We start from the raw sequence: 16,953 nt of genomic DNA on the forward strand, positions 1-16,953 counted from the left end.
TTATTCACTTAACATCCTGGTCACTTCTTCTACCCAGTCTCCCTCTTCCATAATCCTTTTCTCATCTCCCTTCCCTTTCTCCTTTGAGAGGGTAGGGGTCCCCCCTGGGTATCCCTCTACCCTGGCACATCCAGTCTGGGTGGGGCTAGGCTCACCCTCTCCCACTGGGGGGAGACAAGGCAGCCCACCTTGAAGGTCATATTCCATGGACAGGACAGGCAAACAGCTTTTGGGACAGCCTCTGTTCCAGTTGTTTGAGACCCATATGAAGACCAGCTGTACATCTGCTACATGTGATCTGGGAGGCCTAGGTCAAGCCTGTGTATGCCCTTTGGTTGTTGGTTCAGTCTCTGAGAGCTCCAAGGGTCCAGGTTAACATACACTTTAATCAATGGGATTGAATGTAAGACCCAGAAATAAACCCACACACATATGGACACTTGATTTTTTGATAAAGAAGCCAAAAACACACAATGGAAAAAAGAAGTATCTTCAACAAATGGTGCTGGTCTAAATGGTTGTTGACATATAGAAGAATGCAAATAAATCCATATTCATCACATTGCACAAAATTCAGTCCAAGTGAATCAAGGACCTCAAGATAAAACTGGTAAACATTTCTTTAAGTGCTTCCTGGCCATTAGAGATTCTTCTGTTTGGAATTCTGTTTAAATTTGTATCACATTTTTTAATTGGATTGTTTGGTTTGCTGATGTAGTTTCTTGAGTTTTTTATATATTGAGGATATCAGCCCTCTGTCAGATGTGGAGTTAGTGAACATCATTTCTCATTCTGTAGGCCACTGTTTTATCCTTCTGATGATGTCCTTTGTCTTACAGAAGCTTTGCAGTTTCATAAAATCCCATTTATTAATTTTAGAGGACGATTTTAGCCATTTCCTTCCAATCTCCGGCTACACACACCTGATGGGCGAGACCCTCAAGAATGGTCTCAGCCTAGGGGAAGTTGGGGCCATCTTCAGCAACTGTCTTTCCAAGTTCTTTTAAATCTTGTGGCTACCAAGGTTACCAAGCCCCAGGTCAATTGCTGCCAGGGTGTTGAACTAGATCTTTCCCTATATAAGGAGGAAGCACTTAGGGAAATGACACAGCGGGGATATGGAATCTGGGGACTCGACTGGGGAGGCTTAGGAGGTGGAGGCTTGTTAGAGGGCCAAGGGGTGCTACCAAAGGGTCAAGGGAGGGACAGATACAAGGACTCTAAGGTGGGATCAGGCTTAGAAGAAGACTGTCCCATAATTTATAGGGGTACAATCACTTGCAGACCATTTTTCTGTTGAGAGGAGGAAGAAGTTCCTCACAGGGGACACCAGTTTGTAGACTTTGTGGGCAGGTAGCTACAAGGAGACAAGCCTGGTCTCTCCAGGGGTTGGAGCAGGATGTTGAGTGTCTGTTGGTGACCAGAGAAGTACCACACCAAGCCAAGAGAGTCTTGTTGAAGAAGGAACTCACTTTAATGTGCAGCAATTTGCTTATATAGACAGAGCAAGGACGTGAATATAGGGGTATGGGGTGAGATGAGGTTTGGGGTGGTATGAGATGATGAGGAATATGGGGTGACTTCACCGGTTTTATGAAAATTTTAGATGTTAGCTCTAGGCAATTTCATCCATGCTGTGTTGAGTCAAACAGAAGCAAATGACAAGTCTTGAAAATTAAGCCAGGCTCGGTTTTCTCTTCAAGGCCCAAACCAAGTAGGCCAAGTAGGGCCCATAAGGTTCTGGATTTTCTAGTACTGGTATGTTTCCAGTAGAGCTGGAGTCTTCTGCCCTGGTTATGGGCAAGGATATGAAGCCCAGGTGAGGAGTGAGTTAATATTCTTATACTCCAGTTAAATCCCTAGTATATCATTTAAGATGATGGAGTATTTGCCATTTACCTATCAAAGGTAAAAATCAAGTCATAGTAGTGGTTTTCTCAAAACATCTTTGTAAAAATATGTCTTGAGTAGAACCCAAAATTATTAAAATGTATGAAGATACAATACTCTATTAGATTGTATATGGTCACAAAAATAAATAATTTGATCAAAAGTTTATAAAATTACTGTCAATGAGATCAGATACTATAGGATAGAAATAAAATAGGGAAGCTGAGGAAAAGGCACACAGTTTCTTAGGACTTTTATAACATACGGTTCACTTATAAGTAACTGCGTTTGGAATAGGTAATTCCAAATATTTTTGCCCTATTAAAGAATATAGAACCAATCTAACTTAGATAACACTCTTTCAGCTGAATGGCACTTGAAATTTTTAATGTCGATGCTGCTTACATGTTTTAATAGCTGTTTCTCTGGAGAAGTATACAAATAAAATTATTGTCTTTCTGGGTCCAGTTTCACCTTTAGATCACACTTTTGTTTAAAAAAAAAACAAATTATAAAGATTGTTATAAAAGCAAGGCAGGCTTTTAATTATTACTACCAGAATACAACAATTTTAATATAACATTCAGTAACACTTGTTATCAATAAAATTGAATTTTTAATACTGCTTTGTGCAGAACACACACTTGATTATCCACTCTGTCATCAGTGGTTATAAAAGGAATGTAATACATGTTGGCTCTAACCCCACCTGCCTAGGGTTCTCAGCCACAGTCAATCTGAAATGAGAAATTATAATTAATAGATAAGCTCACAGTGCAACCTCTCATAACAGTGAGTAAACCATCTTACAGACTATATTCTGTTATCATTTCACAGCTAGATACAAGCTGCAACTTGACTATGTCATGAATGACTAGAATTAAATGCCTTACATTAATTATCACCTTGAATAACTTTGCTGAAATTTACTTTTCAAGCAAACCATCCACAACGTCTCTTACTCACTAGCAAATCTTCAAGGAAATCAATTTGAACTCAGGGAAAATCTATGATAGTTGCTTGTGTTAAACACCAAACACCAGGAAGGTTTCATGTTCATAGTAGAGGGGAGTAGGATTTACCTATAAATAGAAGTCAATAAGTACAAAGAAGCTATCTTCAAAGATGATGTTTAAATTTTAGCATAAAACATCAGAAACAAGGTTTCAAGGTCTGCTAGGACAATGGTTCAACAGGAAAAGAAGACAGCAGAGCCTGTGCCAGCAAGTGCTTATTATACATACAACTCTCAGAAGATCAGCTTACTTGAAGTGCAGCAATGAAGCAAGGGAAACAATGCCACAAACTGATGTGCACAGATGGGCCAGCAACAGGTTACAAAGGCTGTACATATTACATCTTATTTATAGGATGCAGGGAAGAATGCATGTTTCTTTGGAAAAGTTATGGATTCTTCCCAAACAGATTATGACCTAAAACACATTATTAAGATCAGGCAGAGGTTTAGTGAGTAAACTCTAAGAATAAAAATTACTCTCTGATGAAAAATTGGTAGATAATTCCAACAAAGTTGGAAATAATGTTGCTTCTTCCACAAGGGAAGAAGTTAGGATGATGGAGCTGGAAAGAGAGCCAGGGTGTGAGGTGAATTTGACATAAGGTTGACATGACATGAACTATCAGAACTACCAGGGTTCTAAATTGACAACTGATGTTTTCCTGTTGGCTTAATCAGGAAAGGGGCTGGGGATCATGATGAAAGTGTAATTGCATCATAACATGTTATATTACCTCTGGGATAGTTGTGAATTATGTAACAAAAGTAAATTATTTCTCTCCATATATGAGTTAAGGTATCAGAAACAGATATTTTGTGCTATAAAAGCAGATATGAGAGTATGCAGAATGAAAGTGATTTTTCAAAATCATTGTAATTGAAAAGCTTACCTAGCAGCCAGAACCAATGGCTGACTTTCATACAGAATGGAATAAACACATAAAAGAAGCTAAAAGCTTTGGAAGAAAACTAGTAGAACATGGAAGTATAAAAACTGAGAAAGTGTTTATTCAAAAAGAGGGGCCAACTATCTAGAAAGATGCCTTAAAGTCTCAGAAGATATTTACAGAAAATTTGTCCCACTTAAGGACAACTGTGGCATGAAGAAATGGAGACAGCAGAAGGTCCTTCCCCAAAAAAGTGTTTTGTAGAAAAAGAATATGTGAAAACTGGGAGTCATATATATGATGTTGGAAGAATTTTACAAAATGGGAAAAACTCCATGGTATTTATGTTGACAGGAAGTTATAGAGTAGGAAGGAGGAAATGATATCACGAGAAGGAAGTTTGTTTGAAGCAGGGAAAGATGACAGACTCAGAGACTCAGCCTTTAGGTAAATGCATACAGCCTAAAATTTCAAAGAGATGGAAAGATGCTTTAAGATGCTTTGTCTACCATAGCAAACACACACACACACACCCGATGTGTGTTCCATGTTAAAAAGAGTAAGCACAGACTGGATCTCCCATGTTAAAAACTTAGTCTTCCATTTGGGCACAACTAGGAAGTGGTAGAACTGTTTAGGAAATGTTACTCCCAGGAGGCTTTGGGTCATTGAGGACATATAGAGCTAGAGAAAATTATGGGAGTCCAAGCCATTCCCTATTTGATCTCCAGACACTCTGAGATAAAAAATCTTGCTCCTATCTATCTATTGATCGATCTATTATCTATCACCTATCTCTATCTATCTATCTATCTATCTATCTATCTATCTATCTATCTATCTATCTATCTATCTATCTATCATCTATATGTAATTTAAATATATACATACATATATATATATATATATATGTGTGTGTGTGTGTGTGTGTGTGTGTGTGTGTGTGTGTGTATACCCTTTAAGACAGGAGACAGGGTATCTCTGCATAGCTATGAGTGTCTTGGATCTCACCCTGCATATGAGACTGGCTTGGAATTCACAGAGCTCTCCTTGCCTCTGCCTCTGAAGTGCTGGTGTTAAAGGTATTCACAACAACCTCCAGGCTGGTTAACATTTAGATGTTAAGCAATGCAGACATCTTTAGGGTAAATTTCATATATTAATACATGTAAAATTTTTCTTTTCTTAATTTCTTTTCTTGGTTTAAACTAACTAGAAAAGTTTTACATGTCCAGAGGCTATTTTAACCTTTTAACCTCGGACTACATTCTTCAGTTTGGAGCTAGACATAACCTTCCAAAAGGCATGACCTAAAATGTATGTTCATAAATGTGTTCCTCAACTGAGCAGGGTCGGTAATGTCCCTCTCCCCATGGTGCTTTCCTATACCAACAACTGTAGGTTTCCCAAAGAAAACCTCTATGGTGGCTTTGCTCCCATTTTACCCTCATAATTCATCAGTTTTTAAAAATTTATTTATTCTCTTACATCTCAATATCAAGTTACCCCTCTCCTCCTAGTATCTCTTCCTCCTCCCCTTCTCCCCTGAGAATGGGAAGACATCCCCTAGGTATAAACCCAGCCCCTACCCATAGCACATCAAGTCACTGCAGGACTAGGTACATCCCATGCAAGGTGGCCCAATGAGGAGAACATGATCAACATGGAGATAGCAGATTCAGAGACAGTGACCACTCCAGTTGTTGAGGACCCCATGAAGACCAAAAAATCCATCTGCTACATAGGGGCAGGCAGATCTAGATCCAGTCTGTGCTTACTCTTTGGTTGGTGGTTCAGTCTCTAGGAGCCCCCAAGGGTCCAGGTTAGTTGAATCTTGTTAGTCTTCCAGTGTAGTCCCTGTCTTCTTTGGGTCTCTCAATCCTTCCCCCAACTCTTTCATAAGATTCCCTGTTTGGCTGTGGGTCTCTGCAACTATTTCAGTCAGCTGCTGGATTGAGCCTCTCAGAGGACAATTATGTTAGACTCTTATCTGGAAGCATAGCAGAGTATTATTAACAGTATCAAGGGTTGATTCTTGCCTATGGGTTAGTCTAAATTTGGGCCAAATCATTGGTTGGTCATTTCCTCCATTTCTTCTCATCTTTGTCCCTGCACATCTTCATTTTTCTCCATTCCTTCATTTTTTGGCCATGCTTGTTTTGGCTTTATGCTAATAGGATTTCAATCCACTATGTTCTGCTCTATTGCTCCACATTCCCCATCAGGGCATAGCTCATGGTCTACCCAATCAGTCTGTGTTGTCTGCAGATCATTGTTAGCCATTTCATTGCTGACTTCATGGTAATTTAAAAAATATGATAGTTCCCTGATTCTGGAGGCTTCCACTTAGATTTCAGAGGAATATTGGGTAGCCAGGGAGGCCAGGCAGCATGCTGTGGAATTACAGTCCCTGAAGTACCTGTAGTACGGCAATGTGAAGATCTCTGAGAATGAAAATGAAGCTATATGGGAAATCTCCCAAGATAATAGAGAAACCATAAAGGTGAAAGCCTTGTTGAGAGAAGCTACAGGGAGCATGCAAAGCCAGTCTAGGGGAGGCCTATGGAGTATGACTTCCTAAGATGGAGGAGTCTTCATCTTAAGTCACTGTGACCTGGATGCTTGATTATTAGCTTCTTTTAAAAAAAAATTCCCTGGTTGCTATTTTTTCCTGTTCCTTTACCACAGTTTCTTTAATTTTTCAACTTTACTAAAATGTAAAACTCTACCACTTTTAACTATGTTACTCAGTTTTCTGTTACAGTAACAAAATGCCCAAGATAGTCTACTGATAGGAAGAAATGTTAATTGTAGCTCACAGTTTTGAGCATGAGACAATCTGTTAAAAGACATTTTGTAAGGTTATAGAGAAGTATGGTTAGACATTGGGATGTTTTGTAATCTAGATCTAAATGTGGTTCCATTTTTGATGACTCCAGATTCCAATATGTTCAGTCAGAAGAACAGATGGCTAAGGTGAGGTCCAGAAATAAACAATGGCCATGGAGAAGGACTGATATGGATGTTTACAGAGATCAGAGATATGTGAATTGCTAAGTGCAGGGTGGAGAGAAAGGCAGAGCCAGGGGCAACATCTACTATGTGCAGCAAGTTAGATTCCAACTTAAGCTTCCAGAGCTATAAGGCCTATCAGACTGACAAATACCACAAGGATGAGAACCCTTCAGGCTACATCAACCTTAGTACCAGCAAGAACAAGCTTTTTGCCTTGACCTGATAACAGCAAGGTTGACTCAGAATGACATGAATGTCCTTGATGAGACCCAGCAGCCATACTCTGACTGAAAAGGACAACCCATTCTTCAGGAAGAGATGGCTAACTTCTTGACCCACTACTGCAAGGCATCTACACCCCTTGACCCAGAAAATGTGGTGGTTATAAATGGCTGCTCCTCCATCTTTTCTTCACTGGTCATGGTTCTGTGTGACCCAAGTGATGCCCTTCTGATCCTTACACTGTGCTATAGTGGCTTTACCTTCAGTTCCTACTTCTATTCAAAAGTAAAGCTTATTCTTGTCTACTGGGAGAGCCAGGTTTCTGGAACCAACTCATATTCTTTCCAGCTCACTGTGGATAAGCTTGAGTTTGCCCTGACTCAGGCTAAGAAGAAGGCAAAAAAGGTCAAAGGCCTTGTTCTCATCAACTCCCAGAATCCTCTGGGTGATACCAACATTCAATTATCACTGCAAGAATACCTGGTCTTTGCTAAGAAGCACAAGCTACATGTGATCATGGACGAGATTTACATGCTGTCTGTGTTTGAGCCATCTGTCACATTTCACAGTGTTCTGAGCATAAAAGACTTGCCTGATCCTAACATGATCCATATGATCTGGGGCACTAGTAAGGATTTTGGCATGTCTGTTTTCCACTTTGATGTTCTCTGTACACACAATAAGGAGGTAGCTTCAGCCATGAAAGCTTTTGGTTACCACCATGGTGTCTCTGGCATTACTGAAGCAGACTGCTTCAGGACAAAGAGTGGATCGATAAGGTATACCTTCCTAAAAACCATAGCTGGCTCCGGAAGGCTTACAGCTACATCACTAAGATACTGAAGGACTTGAAGATCCCCTTTTGCAATGGTGGCTTTGGCCTCTTTGTCTGGATCAACTTGAAAGCTTATCTGAGTCCATGCATGTTTGACAGAGAGTAGATCCTTCACCAGTGCTTCCTGAAAGTAGCCGCATGGCCTGAAGACAGTAGGAGGAGTTGGAACCATTGTGCTGTGTGACCTCACTCATCAAACACCCCAAGCTGAGTGTTTGACATTTTTAGAAGCCTTGTTTCTTTTAGTCTTTGCTAGCTAGCATAAAAAACTTTTTTTTCCCATAAACACATTGATTTACTAACCAAAAGAATGATCCTGAGTAAACCAAGTTTGACAAGGGTTTTATCTAAATTTTTTTGTGGTAAAGAGAACTCAACAGTCATGAAAAATAAAACCAGAGAAGTGAAGCTGTATGGTTATTTATGACCTGCTCATTGAATTTAGGGTATTCACTCTGGCAGTTAACTCCTGTCCAGGATGATGAAGAAGCCCTCATTGCACCTTCTTATAGACCCGAGTGCTGGTGGCATTGTTCATGACACACTCCACAACCATCTTCCCATTCTTGAGTTTCCTGGTTATTGTGCTTTCCTTTCCTTCTAGCTTCTGGTGCTGGACCAGGACATCGTCTGTGAAGGTGCAGACTGTCTCAGTTTTTCTGCCATCAGCCATAGTTTCACCAAATTTCTCTCCCAGGGTACAAGAGAACACTGTCGTCTTCATCATGCTCTCGGTTTTGACAGTGATGTTGCCATCACAAGTAATAATGCAGTCTGGTTTAGCCATGGCAGCCATCTTCCTAAGAGCCAGTCCTACTCTTAGGTCTTTCACATACTCCTCAAAGGTGTGGCTTTCCAACAGGCACGCCACTTCCCTTCGAGATCCTTAAGGCTGGCCATGGCAGGCAGGAGAGCACAAAAGCAGCAGAGACACAGATCAGAACTTCTTATAAGTATCAAGTTAATAAAATAACCATAAGCTTAATTCTACTAATTCTACCTTTTGAATGGCCTCATAGTAATATATCATCTCTTCCAGAAAGTATCTGGAACTACCTAATTTTGCAGTCTCCAATTTACTTACTAAGTATCTTTTCCACTTATGAATACCTCTAGTTGTGTAGCACATGTTCAGTAAAGCAGGTGAATATTTGCCTGTAACTCCTCCAAAGCAATTTTGATGATAAACCAATGTCACAAAGCAGCAGCTGCACCATGCTGGACATGTATAAATTAAGATATTAATGGGCTACTCTAAATAATAAATAATAAATTCTGGGCTACTCTAGAAATGTTATTTGGAAAACATTAGGACTCAAAATATGAAAAAAAAATCTTTCTATTTCAACTGCTCTCTATGGAAAATAGTGCCCTGGCTCTTGCCTTAAAAGGGGTACTAACTTTACTTTAGAAACCAAAAGGATTTACTGAGATGCTGGGATATGAACACACAAAAACAAACATACATGCACATAGACACACACATACACACACACACACACACACACACACACTTATATTCTGCATGTTTTCAAGTTATACAAGATTTAGAATTTGAGCTTTATCCTGACAACTATGCAGTTGGGTTTATAGTAATTATAGCCTCTCAGTAATTGGTAATAACAACACCAATAGCAAATATTTACTTACAGTATAGTGCATGTCAGGGTGATCAAAGGCCTGCATACATTTCTTCATTTTGTCATTTGATGACATTACTGGGGAGGTTCTGTAATGGTTAAAAAGAGGAAATATATGCTTATTAAGATGAGTTTAGGGTTACTGGAGCAAAGCACTGCAAACAGATAATTCAAATGCGGGACTATAGAGTTCTGGCATGCAAATTCCATTTCAACATGACTGCATCAGATTAAATGACAATACACACATGAAAGAAACATTCATATCACATACTAAGAATACATCAGCTTTCCCTCTGCTCTCTATATGTATGATGTTAGAAAATAAAATATGAAATTTGTTAAAGAGCATTTTTTGTTCTGTAGACTCACATATCAAGTGTACTAAAATTTAAATTTATTTTTCTGTATTAAAATGTAGCACACAAATATGGGAAATAATCAAAGAAAACCTTGTGAAGGAAATAGAGAGACCAATAACCTTAAAGATGATTCTGGTAGCAATTGAAAATGAATGCAAAGGACTTGGCATAGGTCTGTGAACTAAAAAGCTGTTTTAAAAGAAATAATTTGTATATTTTTTTATTGATTATAGAGATCCTCTGTCATGGTGTCCATCATTTTGCAATAGAAATCAAATGCTTTATTTCTCTAGTGAGAAGGACTAGGAGTCATAACGCCCCTGTTTTATGTTTTCAAGCCTGATTTCTCAGAACTCTTTAACTGTGGTTCCCAGTTCTTCATTAATATCTTGATTTACATGTGGCCAGCATGGTGAAGCTGCTTTTTTCCCCTTATTGTATGCTTTATTTAAAGATACAAAATGATAAACAATTAACAGATAGATGATAATTAGGTAACATTAGATGTTTAAAACTTGACATATTCACAAGCTCACTACATTTTAGTCTATGTAGTCAAAATCTTCTGGAATTCCAAAGTTTTCGTCAAGTTTAGTTTCATCAAGCCCAATTTTCTTTTGGCCCAGGATTTTATGCCAAGGCCAACTTATTTCTTAAGTTTTTGGGCTTTTGTGTAGTTTAGTATTATTTAAATTACCTTTATGGCCTCATAGCTCTAAAGTCAATGTGTTCCTAACTAATTATTTGCCTTTAAAAAATGTGTCCATCTGAACTAGAAACTTTCATCCTGAGTGAGGTAACTCAGACCCAAAGGGGCATGTATGGTATGTACACACTAATAAAGGGATATTAGCAAGAAAAAAAAAAGTACGGAATACCCAAGATACAGTCCACAGAACTCAAAAAGGTCAAGAAGCTGAAGTGTCCAAGTAAGGATGCCTCAGTCTCAACTAGGAGGGAGAAGAAAGCAATTACAAATGAAAAGGGAGGAGGGAGGGAGGGACCTTGGAGGTTAAGTGGATAGGGGGCAGGAGTGGGGGTAAGAGAGGAACCTGATCTAGTATTGGGTGAGGGAAAAGGGCTGAAGCACTGAGGGCCAGCAGAAAGAATGGAAACAGGTAAGCTTGGGAGGGGACCCTCCCGAATGCACCAGAGACCTAGGAAGTGAGAGATTCTCAGGACTCAAAGGGAGGGACTTTCGGTGAAATGCCCCACCGTAGGGAGAGGGAACTTATAGAACCCACCTTCAGCAGGAAGACAGGGCATCAAATGAGGGAGAGGGGTCATCCCACAGTCACAACTCTGCCCATAAATTGTTCTTAGCTGAAAGAATTACAGGGATGGAAATGGAGAGGAGCTTGAGGAAAATACAGTCCAGGAAAAGGCCCAAAGGGGGATCAAGTTCAAGGGGAGGACCCAAGGCCTGACACTATCACTGAGGCTATGTTTTCTCTGATATCCAAACATATTTTTCTTAAATTCATTGTCGATACTGCTTCTTAAGATATTTAATGTATATAGTAAATATAATACTATATAGCAATACAATAAACATGTGAGCTGTGGTCTGACAGAAAGCATTCTAGACTTTACAGAACCAGTGTAATGCACAATCACTGTGCCAACATTTACCTTCTGTTCTGGACCATCTTGAATTCTTCTGCCTTTTTTACCCTCAGCTACAAGGCATACACACACACACACACACACACACACACACACACACACACACAAGGAAGCAGTAGAATGTACAGATTAGAACTACTTATAAATATCAAATTAATAAAATAACCATAAGCTTAATTCTACTAATTCTACCTTTTGAATGGCCTCATAGTAATATATCATCTCTTCCAGAAAGTATCTGGAACTACCTAGTTTTGCAGTCTCCAATTTACTTACTAAGTATCTTTTTCACTTACAAATACCTCTAGTTGTGCAGCACATGTTCAGTAAAGCAGGTGAATATTTGCCTATAATTCCTCTGCAGCAGTTTTGATAATAAACCAATGTTAAAAAAATGGTAGCTGGCCTTCCCTCACCCAATACTAGATCAGGTTCCTCTCTTACCTCCACTCCTGCCCCCTATCTACTTTCCCTTCTAGGTCCCTCCCTCCCTTTCCATTTGTGACTGCTTTCTTCTCCCTCCCAGTTGAGACTGAGGCATCCTTACTTGGGCGCTTCAGCTTCTTGACCTTTTTGAGTTCTGTGGACTGTATCTTGGGTATTCTGTAATTTTTTTTTTTTTTTTTTTTTTTTTTTTTTTTTTTTGCTAATATACCCTTATTAGTATGTACATACCATACATGTCCTTTTGGGTCTGAGTTACCTCACTCAGGATGAGAGTTTCTAGTTCAGATGGACACATTTTTTTTAAAGGCAAATAATTAGTTAGGAACACATTGGCTTTAGAGCTATGAGGCCATAAAGGTAATTTAAACAATACTGAACTACACAAAGGCCCAAAAACTTAAGAAATATTATTAGAGACACAATCACTTAGAACTGTGGGGTAACAGATGTGTGTTCCTCAGTATCTCTTCTCAAACACAATTCAGAGACATAGTTACTATTTTTTTGATCTAGAATAAAGTGGAATATTTTGAAGAAACAGAAGATGTTAAAACAAATACTTAGAATTTGCTTTAACTTATTTTCTCTCAAAAAATTGTTTAGCTTTGATGCAAGGTTTTCTGACCCAGTATAAATAGACTTTCACTGATTATCCCTGGAACACTGGCAGAGTGAAAGTTTTGGAAATTATATAATGGGTTATACTTATTTTAGTAAAAATGTTGTCCAAAAAAATGGGTCTTTAGAGACCTAGTGCACTCCTTTGCTACTACCTCAATCAAGCAGCATTCACTCCTAAGCATCAGCACTAGGCATCCAGATTGAGGTCACACAAGCATTTAAATTTAAATGAGCTAAGATGTTACAGATCCTATGTCAAATCAACAGCTCTACTTCAGCATGTTTTTCATCAAAACAAGCAAATTTTACTCTGATTTATCATATTTCAGAATGCTAATTTTTCAGTTGCTCTAGACTGTCTAGGTGTCTACCAAGATTCAAATGAGCAATTTTAGTTACAAATGTAAATAAAATTAAAATTTTGCTTTTTTAGTGGCACAATTATGGATAAAGTCACACAGTGTTAATACTTCATCTCTGTATTTCTGTCACAGAGATATTTTCAACTTTAATCTCACTAATTTGGGACTGGAAAACAATAGTAATAACACTTCCTCCACAATTGTTCATTTTCAGTGTAGAGGTTTGTGATCAAATGTCAAGAAATTAATCTAATAATATGAGTGTTCTAACTAGTATGACTTTCATAATTTCTTATTGAAAAAATTTAAAAGTGTATGTATCTACCCTCCCACTCTACAAAGCACATATAAATATGAGGCCTTATTTCCTGATTCAGAAAACAGGGCATTGTTCCATGATTTGTGTCAACATGAATTTAAAATTCTCAGTTTTCTTGCTTGTAAAATTAGACTGAAATATCTAATTCTTGAGGTTCTCTTTAATACAGCAGTTCTCAATTGCTCAAATTACCCTTTCATGGGGGTCATACATCAGATATCCTTCATATCAAATATTTACATTACAATTCATAACAGTAGCAAAATTACAGTTTTGAAATAGCAACAAAATAAATTTATGGTTGGGGGGGTCACCACAACATGAGGAAATGTACTAAAGGGTCAGAGCATTAGGAAGGTTGAGAACCAGTGCTCTAACAGGACTGATGTAATAGCCAGAGTGTCCACTGTGGTAGGAAATGTAAAACGTTTTTCTAATATTGCAAAGCCCTATTAATTGTAAGAGTATTCAGCAAACATCTGATATAGTCTTTGTGTTAGTTATTAGGTATATGAAGATGAATAGTGCTGAAATCTTTCTTCTAAGACTCTTCTGCCAGGCATAGTGGTGAATACCTATAACTCCAGCACACAGAAAGATGACATAGGAGGATTGTGAGACCAGGCCAGCTTGAGCTGCTACATAGTTAGACCCTATCTCAAAAATATAACACAATAGCAATCTCTCATACAATAGCATAAAAAAAATCATCTCATGACAATAGCATAAATAAAGGCAATGTGATTGGAGACACTCAAGATATACACATGGATTTGTGGATGCACAGAGGATTTCTGTATCTACCTTAGCCAAGAGACTTGTTCATGAGATTCTTAAGGATAAGTAGGATCTCCTCATGAAGTTAACATTGTTAGAGAAACAGTCATGTCTATACAAAACAGTGTCTATAAGTAAAGAAAGGTAGAAGAGATGTGAGACCACTTGTTCTTCAAAGATTCAGTAACCTCATTTCTCCAAGGCCATTGCAACTATACTGATAAAAACTTAGACCTAGAACAATAAACAAGGACTGGAAAATTACAAATGTAGAAAGAAAGTGGACAATCTAGGACCCCCAAGAATTTAGGGGTGACGAATTGATGAGTTTCTAGTAATTCTCAGACAAGATGCTGTGGCACTTCATACATAGGGCCACAAATGGGCACAGACAAGAAAGCTTTGGAATCTACTCTCTCAATGTGTATGGCCAACAGAGAAACTTTCTGGGCAATACTTGCACTACTTGAGTTTACTGCCATTTTCACACATCTCCAATTCCTTTCGTAATTTGAGTAAGAGTCTATGCCCATTGGGAAAAAAGCAACAATCTCTTGACAAGACACTGGGAAGCTAAACCAGAGAAAAGTCAGTTCCCCAAGGGACTGACTTCCTGAGTGTCACTACCCAACAACAAGGCACTAAAAGCAGGGCTCAAATGGAGCAACTCAGTGACCTGAGAGGTTTTTTTACTGCCCTCTTTTCTGAGGCTGGTGAGACTTACTAAGTGCAGTCCTACACAGGATTGGAATCCACTGTAGATTTAATAGGACAGCTGAAACATCATCATTCACCTGAAGTCACATAGTGTTAAATAAAAAAAGATAAGTTCTTTAACTACATAACGAGAACAATTAGAAGTAAGACAAATTCACAACAGAACAGAGAAGCACTAATGACAGTAGGCAGGTGAGATAGCTCTCTAGGTAAAGGCTCTTGTTCACCATGACAGACAATTCCAGGACCTGAATGTTGGAAGGAGAGAACTGACTTCTGTGAATTGTCCTCTGACCTTCAAGCATGCCCTAAACATATATTACATGAAATAAATTAATTAGAATATAATTTTAAAAAGGACAGTAATCAGTAAAGTTGAAAAAAGAAAAATAATTGGGAAAAGTAATAAAACATACATTTTGTCATTTTAGGACATAAGTTATATTGATAGATATAGCAAAAAACAAAACAAAAACAAAAACAATCCCCCCAATAGACAAAATACAAAAATCATAAATATTAATAATGAAACTGGAGCTATCACGAATATATGGCCATTATAAGGTTAAGAAGGATATAGTGCTATGAACAATTTCATGCCCATGGTGTGACAACACAGAAGAAATAATTCAATATCTTATGAATCATAACCCACCCAAATTCAACTACATTTGAAAAAAATAGCCCAATTATCCTAGTACTGTGAATAAATCAGATTTATTTTAATGTGTTTTTAATGTTCAAAAGTTTTTGAAATAAAAATCCCCAGGGTCAGTTGGTTTGCAGATGACTTCTAAAACTTTTAAAAGATAATTAATATTTATTCCAGAAAATATAAGAAAGACATACTTTCTAACTCATTTAAATACTCCAATTACTCAGGTGATTGTCCTGGTGTCAACCAGACAGAGACTATACAGAGACAGAAAATCTATACAACAAAGATTTTAAAAATTTTCCAAATCTTATTAGGAATAACCCAACAACATGTAAAACTGATATGCTACAACCAACTATTTATTATTCATTCCAGAAATGCAAAGCTGGTTGAATATTTGAAAATCAGTCAATTTTCATAGTTATAAGGTATAGAAAAAGCATTTTAAAAAATCTTATGCTGACTCATAATAGAAAAGTATGTGTAGCAGATTTAAAAAAAATAGTATAAGACCCTCTTTGTGGGCCAAACATTTGTGAAAGTCCTATATTTAAAACCTTATTCAATGATGAAAAACAATGCTTTCTCTAAATTATTGTGAACACAGCAGTACTGTCCACTCTATTTAAGGCAGTGCTAGATTTATTACTCACTGTAATAAAATAAAAAGTAAAAGATATAGACTGGAAAGAGATAACTAAAACTATTTCCAGATGGTAGAATTATGATTCTGGGATTCTCAATGAATATTTAAAACAAAACAAAACCTCTTAAAATTTATGTGTGTTTAGAAAGGTTAAAGAAAGGTTCCTATAATTTCAATACTCCCAAATCAATAGTGTTTCCATATGCTATGAAGGAGGGCATAGACATCAGAATAAAAATGATTATCATTTAAAATCACTCTGAGAAAAAGAAGCCCAGGATAAGTACTCAGATATGAAAAAAAGGTAATCACATATAAAAACTATATTACAGAATTTATAGGATGCTGATGAAAAGTATAAAAGAGTACCCTAAAAATGACTTATATGGAATTTATGTTAAAGACTCAATCCTAAATTTAATGGAATTTTATTAGAATGCCATCAATACCATTTTCAGAGAGAAAGAAACAATATAAATTACATAAGTAAAGGCTCATTCCTCATCAGTTAACATAGTTCTGACTAAGAATGAAGCAGAAGGAAATATATCACTTTATCTGCTATACAGACTTCAAGTTTCTTTGATCACAAAGGTATAGCATTGGTGAGGAATAGTTTTAACAAAAAAATAGTAAAAAAAAAAATCTGGAAATAGGGTCATGCCAACACAGCAGAACAAATTTTAACAAAGGTATGAAAACCCTTAGTGGAGGACAAAGGAGGAGTCTTATCTGTGCTATAATAAAAATATCTATAAATAAGGCTGCTATGAACATGGTGGAGCATGTGTCCTTGTTACATGTTGCAGTATTTTTTGGGTATATGCTCAGGAATGATATAGACGGGTCCTCCGGTAGTACTATGTCCAATTTCCGGAGGAACCGCCAAACTGATTTCCAGAGTGGTTGTA

At 37.6% G+C, this 16,953-nt stretch overlaps 2 pseudogenes; one reads left to right on the plus strand and one right to left on the minus strand.

Annotated features, from left to right (window-relative positions):
* The first annotated feature begins 6,922 nt into the window (after nucleotides 1-6,922).
* On the plus strand, nucleotides 6,923-8,051 carry LOC116093338 (annotated as a pseudogene).
* Nucleotides 8,052-8,360: 309 nt separating this feature from the next.
* On the minus strand, nucleotides 8,361-8,767 carry LOC116094424 (annotated as a pseudogene).
* Between the last annotated feature and the right edge of the window lie 8,186 nt (nucleotides 8,768-16,953).

This window comes from Mastomys coucha, unplaced genomic scaffold (assembly GCF_008632895.1).
Source record: "Mastomys coucha isolate ucsf_1 unplaced genomic scaffold, UCSF_Mcou_1 pScaffold16, whole genome shotgun sequence".
In the NCBI taxonomy this organism is placed as follows: domain Eukaryota; kingdom Metazoa; phylum Chordata; class Mammalia; order Rodentia; family Muridae; genus Mastomys; species Mastomys coucha.